Genomic DNA, 19,859 nt, shown 5'->3' on the forward strand with positions numbered 1-19,859 from the left:
CAAAGAAAAGTCAAGAAGACTCACACCACCTGTGAGTGTAAGAATTTTCTCAACACTGTAGGAAAAAAACAAGTATCAACCCCAGAAAAGGGATTTGAGCCTATCTAGAGCTACCCATATCATTCAGGTAGCTCTATTCCAAAAATAGTTTTTATTTAAAAATTCATAGTTTGCCATGTGATAGAGAAATATAAAAGCAGTTAAGCCATGAATGTTGCTTACGCTCAGCTGAGAAGAACACAGAATCTCTGTGCAACCTCGTTTGAATGCCAACAAAGCCAGAGATCTGTATTTTGCATCATACCTTGATGCAAACACCAAAATTGCCAAGAAATACAGATTACTTCACAGCAGAAACACTTTCCTAAAATAGTAAACATTTATCAATATAAACACAATACCTAAAATCCAGCACCATCTGTGCATGCAACCTGCTGCAATGGTTTTGGAGAGTATGAACCCCCTGCAGCCATCTCTGTAGCGCATTAAAAATCAATAAATTTATTTCTGAAAGTTTCACATGGAATATTAGCCTCTCTCTTGCTTCTAGCAATTTTAGCTGTAATCCTTTGACACTAGCTGCGTGGACAAATGAAGAGGGGACAAAAGGGACAAGTCCTTACTTACAGAAATAAATTTTTCGTGTGGGACACAAGAACTTCAAAATCATCTTTTTTCTCAAGAAAAATTAACAAGTTAATAAAAGTGACCTCCTCCTAAAACTACAAACGGGGGGAAGGGGAGGGAGGTGTGACACAACACAACGTGGACACACCAAACCACCAACTTTCCTCCTCACAGGCTCAGCCTGTGCCGAAAGTCTCAACGACCTTTGACTCCCGAGAGCCCTTCACACAATGGCATAAAAAAATGAGTCCTGATTGTGTCCCTATAAATTAGATTCTGACAACATTCACAAGCCTCAATGTAATTTTTTCGCCCACGTGCCCTACTGCAGAGTCCATTCTTGGCTTCCACTGTTACGCAGCGCAACACTGGACACTGAAGTTGGTCTCCACATTTGAAAACATTACGATGTAGCACAAGACAAGATTATCTCATTTCAGCTAGTTTCTCATCACCAAAAAACCTAAACCAACCAATCTTTAAAATCCATCAGCTGATGCTAAGTAATCTACCTCTTTATGCTGGTTACAGCCCTACCAAAGCAAAGGGAAAGAGGCTCCTTTTCCCCGGGGGACGAGAGAGGCAGCTATCTTCTCTTTGTTCTACCTCCTCCATATCCTGGTCCCATATATTGGTCATATCGCTCTTGATTTAGCTTCATTCTAAAGGCCCTTTGGTCCTCATTGAATTATTTACCAAATGCATGGACGCTTCATCTATCAATTTGATCCTTAATATAGTGTCTTGGAATTGGAATAAACACAGTAGCTACTACGGAACAATCACTCAGAAAGAGCCAGCCATATTCTTCTACTACTACTAAACACATCTCTAACAAAACCTTAATAAGAACAGAATTGTTTCAAGGCATGTAAAAGTCACTCAAATGAAAACACAGAAAAACAGTTTATTCTTTACATCACTACAGTATCCAAAATCATTCTTCATGAGGGCTCATTACCTAAAATTAATCACAAAACTATTCAAAAACCCAAATTATCATTTATTCAGTATCATTTCATACATTTGCGACTCGATTTAGACCCCACAAAGTTAATATATGGATAAATTATTAAAAAGCATAGAAAAATGCCTGGATTAATTAATTTTAGTGCCTTTTAATTTTCCTGAATCAAAGCCTTCTCGTGTGTTCCTTCTCATTTTGAATATTGTGTTTATCAAAATGTCTTGGTATTACAGAAACAGTAATTTTAACTAGCAACTTGAAAACAAAAGAAACCAAAGCACATCAGTATCTTAATGAACCCATGTCATTTCACAGTAAGGCTGAGGTATCTTAAAATAAACAGTTTTTCAATATTTTTCAGAATATTCTATTAAAATATAAAGAGTGATTCAAGTTTGATGAGATTTGAGACTAAGATGAGGCTGGTTTCAATGTTGTATATACGTTACTGTCGTGCATTTAAAAAAGCATTAGAGATCAACATTCTTATAGTTGTTTTGGTTTTTTTAATATGGTAAATTCAGAATTATCTGTTATTTAGTCAAACTGACTGTTTTGGGGAAAAGATCACATAGGTAGCAAACATGGCAAAGAAATGCACAGGGAAAAAGGGTTAAACTGCTATTTTCCATGAAAATAACCATTAATTTACCACTTAATTGGAAAAGTGAAATATAACATTATTTTGAAAATATAAAGATTTTTCAGAAGTTTTAAGATATTAGTACAACTATAAATATATATTCTTTATCTATCATCATAATAATATACACATACACACACTTGCAGACCCTCTGAGAATACAATATTCATTTTGCTGCAGAAGAACAGACATTGCATAACAATGAGATTTGCTAATGAAATCAGCCATCAACCTGGAATACATATGTATTAAACCAAGACCTCAGTGTCATTTTCTTTTTGCATCGTTTGTTCCTTCTCTCATTTTTCCTCGACCTTTCAGTATCTTGTCCTCCTCCTGGTTTCACTGCTTCGAGTACAGCAATATTGCAAAATACTTTGTTAATACTGTAGGTACAACACTTTTTACTTTACAAAACGTATTTCTCTACTTATTGCTAACTGTGGATACTAATAGCATGGGTTCTATCAGCATTGTTAACGTAGCCTTGAAAGAAAAATCAATGGGTGCTAAGGAGACAAAGCAGTTTTCTTTCTCTGTAAAACTGCAGGAATATCTAATAAAAATTGGGTGTCACTTGGAACAAACTATACTTTCACAGCTAAAGTTGCACACCAATTAATACAACAACAACACATTTTTCAAGATCTCCTCTATGTTTATCTAATTATTAAACAGGAACAGAATCTAGAATGATTACATGACTTAAAGTGCAATTGCTCTGCACAAACATGCAAAATCATCATGAAACCAAGCAAAACAATCCAGCAGGTTCAGTACCAGTATGTACAGGCATGCAGCATACATATCAGTTACACAAAACACTTACTGAAAAAAAGATGAATACTGAATGATTTATTCTACTACTAAGAGCTGACCATAAAAATACAAAAATTACAAAAATTATTTTAAAAGACATTTCTCTCTCCTTATACTAATACCAGATTTTGGTTTAGTAAGGCAGGGATATATGTTGCCTTATACTTCATAGGTAAAAGAGCAACCGATTTACAGTGCTAGCTCCAAGAGTATCAAAACTATGTTTTGAATTCACTGCAAAACTACTAAAACTATTAATGCAGCCCACTAAATTTTCCCACTGATCTCATTTTGCAATTTTTTTCAATTGAAATAATACAAATAAGATATTGTTACTATAATGCCAGTATCTAGTTGGCATTATTGTTGATAAGCTCTAAAGTCATACTAAAAACTAATCAAAACAGTAGAAAATAAATGTTTGCTGGCTTGTTTGGTAGGTGTGTTTTGTTGTTTGTGTTTTTCTCCTTTTTCAACTAACACTCCAAAACCCTAATTCCATGAAAATACATCGCAAATTAGTTAGTTACTTTTAGTAAACCAAAAATTGCATACAGAACTCCTTTGGAATAAATGAAAAGTAATTTGCAATTTATTTTTTCATTTTATCTTGAGGGCATAAGGAAGTCATTCTGTAGTTATGATGGCCATCACAACACCAAAGAAACAGAAGGCACAAGAGACCGCTGAAAAATAGAGGAGAAAAATAATGAAGTGTCCGAAAATGGACTAAACCATCCCTGGTGACAGTTGTATCAAATTGTCACTATACAACCCAGGAAAAATACCATCAAGATACTGGACATAATGAACTAGGTAAGTAATTGAAAGCGTAAAAATTTCCATAAACTCTCTTCATATGTGCGCCAATTCTTCCTTTTTAAGTTAACAAGCACTCATGTCATTGAGAGCTTTGATGGCTGAAAGCATACAGCACATGGCCTTATTCTTCCTTACACTTCTCTCAATTTTAAAGATATAAACATCCAGGCATATGTCACATGAAGCAGTCTTACACTCATTCATGTATTACGATGTCCTAATAAAAAGATGTCTGAAGACTATTCTCAATCTCATGCTATCAAAAATGGTTCTGTTTCAATTACAAAGCATTTGTCCTTCTGCAAAAAAGCCACCCACATTACATCTCAAAATGCCTGAAACTGAATAGACAGAGGCACAGTTAATTACAGTGGGCTCACCTTTAAAAGCAAAGACTATACAACCTCCAGGGTTTGAAAGAAAGAGACTCTAACGCAACAACCTTGACCCTTGAAAGTGCTGGGTTATTTTCTTCTGTGATGAACAGTGATTGCTTTCTATAATTCTAACAATTGTCAAGTAGGCTAAAGAGTATGGCTGTCAGGTGATAGTTGTGAAATGCTTCCACTTTTAACAATGACTTATTACCCTGTATGATAGGTCAACTGTCCAATCGAGCATCTTCTACAAGATGTTATAGGCTCTTGAAGTAATATACTACAACAACCGACACCAACAGTTTTATTAGGGATTAAACTAGTGTATACGGGACCTAAGAACAGAGAGAACTACTAAAGGATATAACACTAATTCAAATGATTAAATGAGAAAGACACTAAGATACCCCGATTTACTGTACACATGAAATATGCGATTCTGGTACATAACTGTTGACACTAAGCAATCATCCATATATCTTAAGTACAGGACATCAAACTCCACAACCTACAACAACCTGGCACAAATTTCATTAATAGGAACGAGAATACAGAAACCAGTTACTCTACAGATAAAAGTGAACCCTTGTTCTACAGACTCAACCTCACAGAAGAATACAGATTAAACCATATATATCAACAGTACACAGAATTAGATGCTACCAGGTCCTAACAGATACCTGAATTTTTATCAATGAAGAAAAACCATGAACTCAGAAATGAGACTGAATTTATCAACCATATTTATCCTCTCTGAACTAACCAGAAATAGCTTCTTCAATATATAGTCTAAAATTCTGTGTTTTGCTGGAATAAATCACACAGATATAGATGCCCACAGTATGAACACATTCTAGAAATTAACGCAGTCCAATTTACTGTGTTTTCTGTTGAGGTTTAAAATCATAACCCAGAGAATTAACAGTTCACATGTACAGTTTTAGTATTGTGCTGTACTAGTAGTCATACCTGTGCACACAAACACACTCCCCTTTATTTTCAGTAATACACAATGCTTAGTTAAAAGCTCTTTCTGGCACTTCATGCTAAAATGGCAAGCATCCTTCAATGCTTACTTTTTAAAAATCTGGCAATGAAGCATGCTTATGTTTTTTCATAATGAAATACCCCAAGCTGTACTGAATTGTGATGACTGCTATTTATCTACTTTTAGGGAATAGAAGTGGAGGACAATTTATTAAGGCACAGGAAGAACTCCTGAACACTGGAAGGTCACAGCCTATGTGCTGAGCTGCTAAGCAAAAACATCTATGATGTTCCAGAGCTGCCATTTTTCTTCCTTGACAAAGACTCCATCTGCTACAGAGCCATTTACAGCCTCAGAGTCAGAATATCAAATGATTTCCAACCATTCTGCAAGTCTGCTTTCACCTTGACATCACCTCTGTAATATGTCTAACACAGATGATACATATAACCCCTCTGCAAGCGCTAAGGCCATGCTTTATCCAACTGACATGCATTTGTGCTGTGCTCTAACATACCATTTCTTTACTACTTCTCAATTGTGCAAGAATATTATAACTCTAAGTTCTATATGTGTTTCATTGCTGGGCTTGTTTTAAATAAATTACCTTTGGAAAACCTAAAAAGAAAACCTTTCAAATATTGACAAAATATGTGAGAACAGTTAGAAAATCTGATTATTTTAAAATCTGTATTTACATAACGTACACGCACACAATGTCGATTTATTTTTTCTTTTACAAATGAACAAAACATGCCTAGTAAGATCCTTATTACAGACCACCACACAGAATAAACTAACTCAGCTTCACTAAACCAAAAAAACTACATTAAGCTCTGCATCTCCTGATGTATATAAAAACTGATTAAAGAAAAAAACCACCAAGGTTAGAGCTGGGAAAAAAAAGGAAACCGAATCCTGCCTTACTGAATGAATATCTAAAGAATTAGGCCCTCAGATAAGAGAGATTATACACGGATCGATACAACCAATTTTATATTTTCATGCATACACACACACACGCTCTCCATCAAGTATGAGAATACACAGTCTATCATCACGCTCATCACAACATGACTTTAATGAATGTATTCCTTGATAGCAACTTTTGGAGTCTTGAAATTCGGGTAGATGCTGGTACACTAGAATAATTTTTAAACACACAAACTTGCAGCTTGATTTTACAGTGAAACTGGATCACAGGAGAAACTATTTTGTATTAAAAATATATATGTAAAGACATACGATCGCATAGCTATACAAACCATCAATATGTTAAACATACAGGAGCAAAATATTTGAACACTAGACAAAACTTGCAAGCAATTTTATGAAAACTTACTTCATAACACCTGTTAAGTATGTATTTTACAATCTTACTTATAATATCATTTTCTAAACCTGTATATAAAAACTATCTCTTCATCCCCAAAAACACATTGTCCCATACAATTTGGGCAGTGACTGGCTTGAGAGCAGCCCTGAAGAAGAGGGCTTGGGGGTGCTGGTGGACAAGAGGCTCAACATGAGCCGTCAGTGTGCACTAGCAACCCAGAATGCCAATTATATCCTGGGCTGCATCAGGAGAAGCGTGGCCAGCAGGCTGAGGGAGGTGATTCTGCCCCTCTACTCCACTCTCATGAGACCCCACCTGGAGTACTGCGTCCAGTTCTGGAGCCCCTACTACAAGAAAGATATGGATGTGCTGAAACGCGTCCAGAGAAGGGCCACGAGGACGATCGGAGGGCTGGACCACCTCTCCTACAAGGACAGACTGAGAGAGTTGGGGTTGTTCAGTCTGGAGAAAAGAAGGCTCCGAGGAGACCTTATAGTGGCCTACCAATATCTTAAGGGGGCCTCCAAGAAAGCTGGTGAGGGACTCCTTAGTTGCCCAGAGAGGTGGTGGAAGCCCCATCCCTGGAAGTTTTTAAGGCCGGGCTGGAGGGGGCTCTGAGCAACCTGGTCTAGTGGGAGGTGACCCTGCCCATGGCAGGGGGGTTGGAACTAGGTGATCTTTAAGGTCCCTTCCAACCCTAACGATTCTATGATTCTGTGAATTTCCCTGGCTAAATCACACCAGGGCTTGGCTAGACTGCCATATAAAGTTGTACTTGTTCAGGCATTATCTTTGTGCTTGCCTTAGAAAGGGTAGGATCAGATACACAGGGATATACATCAAATACGGTTATTTTATGACTTACAGGTATTCACCTGACGCTCTCATATCACATCTCACAAAAAAAAAAAATCAAACACAAAGCTAACCAAACAAAAAAAAAAAACCACCAAATCTGCTCAATTTTCCACCTGCTATCGATATACATTTCGGTCCTTTCTTATCTCATCTGCAATTCAACTACCCCTACCCCTCTCCTCATTACCACTAGCGAATTACTTTGGGGTTTTAGTGGTGTTAATGTGGTTTGGCAAACTACAGAATACAAGGAAGCATCTGCATGAAACATACTTCTCTCAAGTACAGACCAGCACTTCATCGTTCACTGTTTTTTGAGCCTAGGAGTCAAATCTGAAGAAGGGCACTATGCTGCATCCAAATTTAAGACAATTGTTCCAAAACTGTGGAAAACCAGACACAATAGAAAAGCAAAGGAATAAGTCTTTGAGAGGATGTACTACAATGCAGCAGAGCTAAGGAGGTAACCAAGGTAAGCTACTCAAGCACGGCCAGACCTGGGATACAGCACTACCCTAAGAAAGATCTCATTGAGGATGTGGAAGGGCAGGGGAAAAAACAAGAGTCAGTCGCTGTTGGAAATCAAATACCTCTCAGCCTTGCACACCAGCAGCTATCTTCCACCACATATTCCCTGCTATGATGTACTGACTTGACTCAACTGCCTCTTTCTAATTCTACCTTCCTCCTTTAAATATCCTAGGCAGAAAGAGACGAAGGGGAAGAAAAGTAAAATAATTCAGAACATTCTAGTGAAGATAGAATCACAAAGTTTTTTAGATTAGAAAGATCTTAGAGAGGTCATCTGGTCCCATCTCCTGCTCAAAGCATGGTTAACTTCAAAGTTACATCAAGTTGCTCAGAGCCTTCTCCAGTAAACAAGATGCAGATTTTGCATGCTCTCTGGGCACCCATTTCAGCGTTTCATAGAACCTCAGATCGGTTTGAGTTGGAAGGGACCTTCAAAGATCACCTATTCCAACGCCCCTGCCATGGGCAGGGACTAGGTCAAGCTGCTGAACCCAACCAGACTTTGATCACTTCCAGTGATGGGGCATCCATGAGTTCTCTGGGCAAACCTGTTAAGTGTCTCACCACCCTCATTGTGAAGAATTTCTTACCTATGTCCAATATAAACCTACCCTCTTTCAGTTTAAAACCATTTCCTTGTCCTGTCACTACACACCCTGGTAAAAAGTCTCTCTCCATCTATCTTATGATCCCCCTTTATATATTGAAAGGCTGCAATCAGGTCTCCCCGGAGCCTTCTCTTCTCCACGCTGAACACCCCCAGCTCTCTCAGCCTGTCCTCACAGTAGAGGGGCTCCAGACCTCTGACCATTTCCATGGTCTCCTCCGTACCCAGTCTCACAGGTCCACATCTTTCTTGTACTGGGGGCCCCAGAGCTGGAGGCAGTGCTGCAGGGGGGTCTCACAGAGTGGAGCAGAGGGGCAGAATCGCCCCCCTCGCCTTGCTGCCCACGCTGCTGGGGATGCAGCCCAGGGTACAGGGGACTTTCTGGGCTGCCAGCACACATTGCCAGCTCATGTAGTTTGACACCTTCCATTCTCAGGAATTTTTACCCTTTATCTAATCAAATTTTCCCTTTGCATAGTTTGTGTCTTTTGCCTCTTCTCTTTTCATTGTATGAATCCAAGAAGAATCTGACTTTTCTTCTCTCTAACACCTTTTAGGCAGCTCAAGATAGCCATTACCTTCCCTGAGGTAACTACCTTACCTTCTCTCACATATCTGTGTTATAGCATGCGGTTTTGTTCCCTATTCATCTTGGTAGCCAGCCACTGGACCCACTGAACGTATGTCACTACCTTTCTTGCACTGGGGACCTCAACAGTGGGATAGAGCACTCTGGATGCAGTCTCAGAAGGCAGTGGGAATGGCTCCTCAGGCTGCTACCTGCCCACTGGCCAGTACCCCCAGGATGCAGCTGGCCTGTTGTGCTGCAGGAGCCCATGGCTGACTCATGGTCAGCCTGCTGCTACCAAAACCCCAGTGCCCTTCCAGCTACTGCCCCACCTCTCCTGCTAGGCAAACATTTCTGAAAGAAATCTTGTATTCACCCACTGTTAAGATAAATTAGTAAACATCTAAGGACTACCGATGCTACAATGGAAGAAAAGGAAGAAAAGAGCTACCACCACAAATCAAGAATAAGCCATGGCCTTATGCCTCTTACACATGACGGAAGAAAGATGCTGATCAGTATGCCGCTCCCAGTTACCAACCTGTTCTGTTTTCACAGCAGTTTCTCACAAATAAACAGACATCTAAGCTCTTCCAGTTGTCACTTAAAAAATGAACTCTCATTGTTTGTTTAATTAAGGATCCCAATCGCGTTCTAGTTTTGATTCTTTTGATTCCACTGTTTCACGTTTTCTTTATTACCACAGGATTTGCAACTTACCTTAAGGTCAGAAAAGAAACTAAATAAAGCAAATTTAGGTTTGCCTAAGGATTTTTAAGAATTTAAGAATAAAATGAAACATCACATGAATCACAGTAATATTATGAATTCCGGTAACAACAAATAAAAAAAGCCCACATTCAATATGCCTCCCTCCTTGAACTTCTAACCCTTACCCAGACCACACTTTTGGGAGCTTTCCTGTGGTGACTTGGTGAAGTCCTACTAAAAGCAGCTTTCTAGTTGAAACAGGAACACAATACTCAGATTAGCTACCAGCAGAAAAGTCCCTGAAGACTTAGATTTAAAAGATAAGGCTGCATCAATTTACATATGGAAAATTATCTTTTCAATAGTTGACTAGAAATGTCTTCTTAACAAAACCATCTAAGTTTACAGTAACAAAGCTACTGTATATTAAGCCTCTGAAATTTAGTTAGAAATAATATTTCTCATTTCCCTAGGCAGACTAAGCTTTGTATTTAAATGCTAAGAACACTATGCTAGTAACGCTTCTTTCTATAAGAAAGCCAAAGCAAACAGAGTGAAAACTCTTATCTAATCATATGTACTTTGAAAGATTTCTGAACTTTTAAACTTTTGAAGTAACTGTAAACAACCAAAACATTTTTTGTGCAAACGGATCACTGCTATCGCAAAGATAAAGCCAGCTGGTCTTAACAATACAGTGATACTACCAAAAATTCAATTTACATCTGAGCTCCTCCAGTTGCCATCTGTACAGTAAAGCTTAATAAACCACTTATTCCTCCTAACAGATGCTAATCACGGACTGACAATACATAATCAAAATCTGCTCTTTAACCCATTCAGCAAATAACCATTATTAAATCTGGTTTACAGCAGCAGCATTAAAACAGTTGGGAGTAACTCTTACAGTAGTTGTGTCAGTAGTGGGTTTGGTTTGTTTAAAACTGCCTTCCTATTACAAAATGTAAGACATCAAATGTAATCTATTCATTTAAAAGAAAACTGTAATAAAACTAGGTGTTCCACAGAGAAATACCTAGTTTATTAATTCTTTCCTGGAAACTTTCTGTAATTTTGAAATATTACTTCCTTAATTGTTTTATCTAGTATGTTAAATTGCTCTCCTTGACAAATAAATCTAAACATACACATACAAGCAAGCTTATACACGTACATACACAATGACCATGTCTGCAGACAAATCAGCAATATACAGCACTAAACTACTTTTATTTTGATTTTTAATAAGATGATTTTCTAAAAATAACTATGCAAAAATAAGTGGAAAAAAGGTGTAATTGCCTTCTGCCTTTTATTTACACTCTGTATAATTACTGTAAGCACATAAAACCATTAAAATAGTATTATTTTTAGTTTCTTAGTCAGTGTTAATTGTTGTTATTATACTGAAGATTTAATTATATCTGCAGGTGTTACACAGGTATGAAGGAAGTAAATTCTCACTTTCTTTGGGGGATGGTCTGTTATAGAAGCTTTTGTATTTTTTTCTAAGCTTGCCAACTGTACCATCCACCTACACTGTCAAAAAAACCCCAAACCGTTACTTTTCAAATACTATTACTACAAGCAATGAACAGCATTTTTTGTAGAATGATAGAATGGTTTGTGTTGGAAGGGACCTTAAAGCCCAGCCAGTGGCACCCCCTGCCCTGGGCAGGGACACCTCCCACCAGCCCAGGTTGCTCCAAGCCCCGTCCAACCTGGCCTTGAACCCCTCCAGGGATGGGGCAGCCACAGCTTCTCTGGGCAACCTGGGCCAGGGGCTCACCGCCCTCAGAGTAAAGAATATCTCATTTCAATCTCCCCCCTTTCAGTGTAAAACCGTTCCCCTTCATCCTATAGCTCCCCTCCCTGATCAAGAGTCCCTCCCCAGAATTGTTTGGGGAGGATATAAAACCAAAGATTCCTTTTCCATAGCCAAATGCACCTTCACATGAATTTTCTGCATCCTTTTGAGTATTTACACAAGGAAAAAAGGTAACTTCAGCTATGTATCTACATGCTTAAGCCAACTTCTGACAATAAGAATGGGAACAGTTGTGGGGATGGAGCTAATGATACACTCAAATTGCCTTAGAATCCTAGAACTATTTTTGTTAACCCCAGTTCACCGAATTTTCCTTCTTTCTTTCCCCCTCACCGCTCTGTACAGAATGTTCCACTTTGTTACCCATAGTTAGTTGCCAGTTCACAGACTTCTTATCAAATTTCACTTACAGTTTAACAGTCACTTTTTTTGTGCAATTTCTTTTGTTCTGAGACATAGCAGCTGACAAGTGATAAATAAAGCACATGGTTTTAAAAAGAAGCAAGATGTGTGCCTAACTTGCATGTTTCTGCAAGTCTTATGTTTTTATTTAGTTTGCAAACAGGCTACTATTTACACACACTTAAGTTTCATGTAAGAAGTCCTTTTCTTGGTAATTTGCTTCTATATTTTAGAACCAGTAATTCAAGTATACAAAATCCTTCCTGGGTCTGACAGCGATAAAACTCAAGTATTTTTCCTGTTGTTATTCACCTTCACGCTCCAAGTCACCAATTCAAATTAGGCCAATGCATACTTTGCTACTGTGAAAAGAAACTGGGTAGTTTTCAAAACCTGTCAAATCCTTACTTTTACTTTCCGTAGAAAGCATGATTTATGAATCCTTTAACATCTTCCTCTTCTTTGCTTCAGGTGGTTTTTTTCTCCTCCACTCTCCCCCTCAGAAATGGAAAAAACTTAAGTGTAGATCTCACCTACAGAGATTCTTCTGCTAACCAGTATACACCAACTCTAGTATTCCTGTAACAGCAACATCTCTGATAAACGTAACTTGTCATCACCATTTTGGCCAAATTCTGAGGCCTTTATTCTTAACTCTACATGAACTCTCTAGAAAGTTTTGTTCAGCCTTCTGCTCAGCTGATCTTTTACTTTTAAATCACTTGTTTAATTATATTCATTAATAAATTGTTAAAACGATATAGAAAAATTTTAGAAAGTATTATCTGCATAATTTTCAAGTACTGTGTCAACATTCTACATTCTTTCTGTCTCCACAGGTAAAGTGGTACTGTTAGAATTCACCACCGCCACCTTTTGAACAAATAAAGAGTCATCATCAGGAATGAAAACAATTTTGTATTTTGGGAGTAGAAATTAGTATCCCCAAGAACATCTTACCTAAAATGGCATGACTTTTAACAGAAAAGAAAAAAAAAAAACACCCACAAAGTACAAGGAATTACTCCTTGACGTTTTTCTTAATCTTTTTGAGTTCTCCCTTGAGCAACCTATTTGTTGCAACAGAATGCATACTGAAGTGCCATTTCTTTGTTTGGATGGAAGGACTGTTACTGCATCATAACAAAGGAAGCATCTTCTGTAGGCTAAAGAATTGGCTGCACCCACAAAAATTTTAGAGATGACTAAGGATGTGTTTTTTCTTCTTTTTCAGAGATTTGACATTTTTCATCCCTCACAAAAGGATTAAGTAACTTACAGTTGGCAATAAACACAGAAGCAGAATAAACTGGTACACTGAGTCAGTACAAACAATCAGCTCTAAAAATAAGCTTGTTGAGAGAGAGGTCTACACCCGGCTATTCTTTCCCTTTATTTTTTAAGGCCAAAGGGAAAACTGATCAAAAAGCACAAATCCTTCTATAAGTTCCTCCTGTTCTTCTCCAATTGCACGTTTAAAGGGAGAAAAGTTATGCATGCCAACTTGGCCATTTAAGGAGCATTCTTCTCATTCTACTGAATAAGGTACTTTTTGGTTCAGTATTCATCCTGATTGTTCCACAGAGTAACACATGTCACCTGCAGCCACCTCGCAGCTCTCATTCCGTGTTTACAGGTCTGGGGAAAACTGCCCCTCAAAGTAGGATCTAGACTTGTTTGTGGGTAATAACTCCCAAAATATTACAGATGAAGGAGCCCTCGTAACACTTGAGCATTCAGAAAAGTGACAGAGAAATTTTCAACCTGAGCAATGGTTGTTCTTGTATTTCTTGCTGTTCAACATCTTCATCAATGACACAGACAGTGGGATGAAGTGCACCCTCAGCAAGTTTACCAACAACACTAAGCTGAGTGGTGCGGTCGATGTGCTAGAGGGACAGGATGTCATACAGAGGAATCTGGACAAGCTAGAGAGGTGGGCCCGAGCAAACCCTATGAAGTTCAACAACGCCAAGTGCAAGGTCCTACACTTGGGTTGGGACAATCGTCATTATCGATACAGGATGGGGGACAATGTGATAGAGAGCAGCCCTGTGGAAAAGGACTTGGGGGTACTCATGGATGAAAAGCTGGACATAAGCCAACAATGTGTGTTTGCAGCCCAGAAAGCCAATCGCATCCCGGGCTGCGTGGAAAGAACCATGGCCAGCAGATCCAGAGAGGTGATCCTCCCCCTCTACTCTGTTCTCGTGAGACCCCACCTAGAGTACTGTGTCCAGCTCTGGAGCCTTCAGCACAAGAAGGGCATAGACCTGTTAGAGCGGGTCCAGAGGAGGGCCACGAAGATTATCAGAGGGCTGGACCACCTCTCCTATGGTGACAGGCTGAGAGAGTTGGGGTTGTTCAGCCTGGAGAAGAGAAGGCTCTGGGGAGACCTCACAGCAGCCTTTCAGTACCTGAAGGGAGCCTATAAGAAAGCTGGGGAGGGGCTGTTTGCAAGGGCATGTAGCGATAGGACGAGGGGCAATGGTTTTAAACTAGAGCAGGGCAGGTTTAGATTAGACATAAGGATGACGTTCTGTACACTGAGGGTGGTGAGACACTGGCACCGGTTGCCCAGAGAGGGAGTGGAGGCCCCATCCCTCGAGACATTCAAGGCCAGGCTGGATGGGGCTCTGAGCAACCTGATCTTGTTGAAGATGCCCCGTCTTACTGCAGGGGGGGTCTGGACTAGATGACCTTTAAAGGTCCCTTCCAACCCAACACATTCTATGATTCTATGATTCTTCATAGCTGTGTTCTCAATGGGATTGCATCTCCTTCCCAAGGAAAAGGACTAATTTTTTTCTAAAATAAGATTTCACAAGTCAAAGTTAGCAGGTTTAGCTTTTTTACACCCAAGATACAAGTAATGTTTAAAACTAATTACATACTACACACACACACCCCGCAAAACCGGAAGCTTCTTCTAGGAAGTTTCAATGTCTTTCTTGAGACACAGGGAGGCTGTGAACGTAGCAGTCTTTCAGTACATCCCAGAAAAAAAAAAAAAAAAAAAACAAACCAAAAACATTACCTCATTAACAAAAAAAACCCAACAGGGTTCAGCTTTTATAAAAAGAAAGCTTTTTCATTAAAACTGGCAGTATACTACTATATTAGAGAAAAGTTTCACAATGTCTGACGCCTACAAGTAAACTCTAAATCCTAGAAATCCTTCCTATTTGTGTCTATTATTGCAAATTACTTAATGACTTTCCCATTTCTGCCCCCCTTTCTTCTTTTTTTTTTTTTTTTTAAATTGGCTCCAATTGCTGCTCCTCACTTTGAAATAGCAGGCTATCTTACCTCCCACCCTTAACCTGCTCTCATACCACTGCCTGCCAAGCAACTTGTTCACTAGAAAACTGTTCTTTTGACCTTTAATTCACTTGATTCCTCCTATTTAATAGATCTGCTCTCTCCTTAAGAACCTATTCGTTCTTTGAATTCAGCACGTGTTGGTGCTCTCACCATTTCCATAAATACTGTTTTAAGTCACATGCAGTGGTTTTAATAGCTTCTCTTTCTGCACCGTACAGAAAGTGTGCAACTGTATATTTGAAGGAGTACTTTAAAACCTGAGTCTTTTAAATTTAGTCTTAAAAATTATCAAATTATCTTAATCAGCAAGCAAAATAATTGATTTTAGCCTTCCCCCCCACCCCCAAATTGTCAGTGCAAATTTTACCTTCACTGATTGTAAAGTTACCTCTCGGACGAGGGCATGAAGGTCACTACTAAGTCACTAAGGTCACACTAAAGTCAAGACGCCACTGTATCACACAATATCATGTCTGGGATCTAAACAAGGCTCTTGTTAACCAACATATCTCATTACTGGACATAAAATATGTCTTTACAAATTTAAATATGTCATTTGCTATTTTCAGGGTATATTATCACAAGCGTACAAAGAATTGATGGTTAATATGAGGAGCCCCAAAATAATAGACTTGAAAAATCCTTTCAAATCTATTTCAGATTTTTCTCTCTTACTTTATGTACCTGACAGACAGAAGTACAATAAAAGTTAAAAAAGTGTGCCTGAAAACTGCATCTATGAGCTAAGCAAAGCCAGTCAGGATTTCTGTTTAAATCTCTATTTTAGTTTTCACTGTTAACTTCGTCTAAAGCAAAGCACTACTGAAGTGGGACACAAACACTTCTTTTCCTTTAGTTACCCTGAAAAAACCAAACAAACTGATGGGAATGCAAAATTCTTCATTTCCTAACAGTTTAGCAAGCTATCTATTAATAAAACAAGATAACTCTTGCTCATCGTGTAGCAAAATAACACACTTTCTCTGACTACTCAAAATACTTTTCAAAGTTGCAAAAATGGGTTTTGCAATCAAAACTCTCAATCTCTCAATTAATTTTAAATATTCTCTAAACTGTGTAACATCGGACATCAAAGCTACTAAGAGTATATTGAAAATGTGCAACACACTAAAATTACATTCTATCATATTTATATTTCAAGCCTACATACAAAGAAATCCAGAAAGAATGATAACAGTGTTGTTATGGACATTAATTCTTAAAGACCTACTCAACAGTTAAGCCTGAAGTCACCAAGTAATCGCATACATGGACTAAGAATCTAAAAGTCTTAGTCAAGCCTATGCTCAATGTCTTGCTGAAATCAGGACCCGGATGCAATACATAACATTTTCCTTTTCCCTATATGATTCATGCTTCTCAGAAAATTATCAGAATGCTTAGTGCTGTGTCTTACTCACTGTGATGAATGTAGTCAATTCTGTGACATTGCTCTTTTGTAACCTGCAAACAGAAAACAATTCATGATCAGCTGAGTCACCTTTTCATCAAGTAACTTTTACAAGGACATACACATCAAACAGAACAGTAAAATTTCTCAGAAAACCCCACATCCGTGAAGTATTTTCAGTGTACTAAAAACACTTTGTTTCCCACAGACAGATATGAAGCCTTTAAAACAAGAGCAGTTTAAGCCAAACGTTATGTAATCACACTTTTTGTTTGCAACCAGCTGTTTAAATACACATACCCATTTTACCTTTATTAAATCGTGAATGATACAGTACAGTGTGTTCCCCTTTGATGTTCACAGGAAGTCAAAGGAATCTTTCTGTTAAAATGCAAAAAGAATTCTAGCCTCGCAGAAATCAATGCGAATTTTCAATTTTGTTTATACGGAACCAGAGTTTCAGACCATTACTGATGCTCTCTAGCATGAGGATTTCAAATTCTCCTTATGGCTAGGAGAATTCAGAAGCATCTCCAGGTCAGTACAAAATCCACTTTTTGAACACTTCTTTGGATTGTTTACTTCCCAGATTTTTTTTTTCCCCTGGGTATATCAAGTTCTTTTAAACACATAGTTCATACACACTTTATAGAAAATAGAAAACAGCATAACAGATGCAACATTTGGAATACAACCACTTTAGGAAAATGTTAGGAATCTGGTATTGCTGGGGTTTTCTAATAATTTTTTTTTAAAGACTCATTGAAATTTTACAGTTTGATCCTTTAGAAGTATCTTCTGTAGCACTAAATATATACTTGCTACACAAAGCTTGTAGATGCTCTATCAGCTACATTGATAGACAATTTTAACCAAGCAAATATGTGTAATTGCCTACATATCAAAAATGCTGCGGTAAAACGGCATTTCAGGGTTGGTTTCTTTTGTAGTTTCAGGCATTGATTTTACAGTGAACGCTTTTTAAAAAAAACAAATATGCAGAAAAATGGGTGCTTTTACTCTAGAATTTTTTCTACAGCATCACGTTGACAGGAGCATAAAGCTGGCCTATCTCACAGTGGCACAGTGAAGAAAACATACTAATAATTTTACACAAACCAACCAAACTTCAGCCATCTACATGAGTAAGAACTTCTTTTACAGACTTAAGTAAGCTAAGTAACAATTAAAATCTAGGTAGATAATTACATCAACAGCAGCCATAGTTTTTTTAAAAGTTACAACCTGTAACACATGAGCATTAATACCAACAATTGCTTTTTTGTTTATTATGGCCCCTACTGTCAAACTACACTTCTTGGCCTGCCAGGAAAACAATAGGTATTTTTCTCCCGTGTCAATGGACAGACAGGAACGAGCAGTTCCTCATAACAGTCAGTGGCAACATCATCAACGTATACAGGAAAGAAATGACATTTGTTCTCCCAAGGAGAATAAAAACATTGCTGTTTCCCTTCTCTATGCTACCACCATGCTTTGAAAACACCAAAAAACGAACCCCAATCTACTAGACCAGAAAGAGGGAAGTGATGAAAAGAGATATGACACAGTAGCTACGCCATTTAAAAAGTGGGACCAAAGCATCTGAGAGAGGAAAAGCTTAAAAAAGAAAATACGTGTTTTGCAACTCTCTCAACAGTCATGCTGGCTGACTAGAACCCTGTACTGTCCCTCACAAAGGGGAAAACAAAGAAAACAAAGTCATATTTAATCTGGTGTGGTATTTACTGTATTAGCTGAAGTTCAAGTACTTGCTGCCTGTTATAATTTTGCACCTACGTTCTACTTCTGACTAAAGCTATACCTGTGGCACTACTAAGTTTTGGTTTTGGTATCAGTCCTGAAGGCATTGAATAGCCCACCAAAATCTGAACTTTGGGAAAAATATTAGAAAGTTCAATAGAGTCAAGGACAGTGAAAGCGGCTCTTGAAGTTCCAGCTTGCCATTTGCAAGGAATGATAACCACTGACCCTACCGGCAGGCAGAGCTCACTACGCAGTCACAGGTTCCACAGTCCTCCACACTGCCCAATGAGAAAAGGTTCTCTATAAAAAAGTTACCCAGATCTTTAAGGATTCAGCCACATTGGAAAATACCCTACTTGGTTCCCCAGGGTAGCAACACTTCCAAAAGAGAAGAAAAGACTGGGAGGAAATATGAAGTAGTAGATTCAGCATGATGCGCTCTGACAATCTGTTGTTCAACATATCTCCTTTACCAGCTGCTGACATCTCCCTCTACTTCGTCTGCTCTGACTGGATGCCAGTATGTAAACCAAGGAGTGAGGAAAGTGAAAGGGACTTTCTTCATTTCTTCTCCATCCTTAGTATATGAAAAGGGTCACTACTTGGAAAATCCTCCACAACTTCACTAGAAATGCAAAAAAATGTAAACAAGTAAGTTTCCACAAGAAATCAGACAAGGTACTTAAGAAACCGCAATACAAAAGACCACACAACTGCAAATAAAAACAGATAACAATTCTAAAAACAGGCTTTACTATGGCTCCAATAAAGGTCTTGTTCTGGTTTGAAGTAAAACAGAACCAACTTTCTGTTCAGTAATTTTATTTCTTAGCTAGGCCTCTTAACTCTCCGAAATTAATAGCATGTTGTGTCTAAAGTGGTTTGTTCAGAGTGATAAGACAGTTTGTGCCAAGGAATGGCATGCAGAGAGGCTCTTGCTTATACTTATTGCTATAACAACCAAGGTCAGCTAATTTCGTTACTTGCCCCATTGAAGGGTTGGAAGTGGAAAAGCGTAGAGGGGTCACACCTGCGGGGTAGAGCAGACAGGACAGGTGACCAAAAATTGACAAACAGGAATATTCCATCCCATCTGCCCCGTGCTCAGTATAAAAGCTGAGGGATCAAAGGGTCAACTCTCTTCCTTCAGTGGTTGACATCCAAGGAGGACCCTATCTGTTCATCTGCCTTTGGTCCTGACCCATGGGCTCCTGACTCCATCTGTGGAATCCAGTTCCCACCCGTCGCTGAGTCCAGCCTGAGACTTCCCCAG

General features: G+C 38.5%; 1 protein-coding gene across 21 annotated transcripts in view; it reads right to left on the bottom strand.

Annotated features, from left to right (window-relative positions):
* Nucleotides 1-19,859, bottom strand: part of BAZ2B (bromodomain adjacent to zinc finger domain 2B) — a 150,979-nt gene that overhangs the window by 92,809 nt on the left and 38,311 nt on the right. For 20 of the 21 annotated variants that reach the window (XM_074596138.1, XM_074596128.1, XM_074596123.1 and 17 more), the window contains exon 2: nucleotides 16,830-16,872. The gene's annotated coding sequence lies outside the window, so the exon portion shown is untranslated. Of the gene's footprint in view, nucleotides 1-16,825; nucleotides 16,873-19,859 lie in introns of all 21 variants that reach the window. The other variant, XM_074596120.1, reaches the window with a different exon arrangement.

Source organism: Larus michahellis, chromosome 7 (genome assembly GCF_964199755.1).
Source record: "Larus michahellis chromosome 7, bLarMic1.1, whole genome shotgun sequence".
Classification (NCBI taxonomy): Eukaryota; Metazoa; Chordata; class Aves; order Charadriiformes; family Laridae; genus Larus; species Larus michahellis.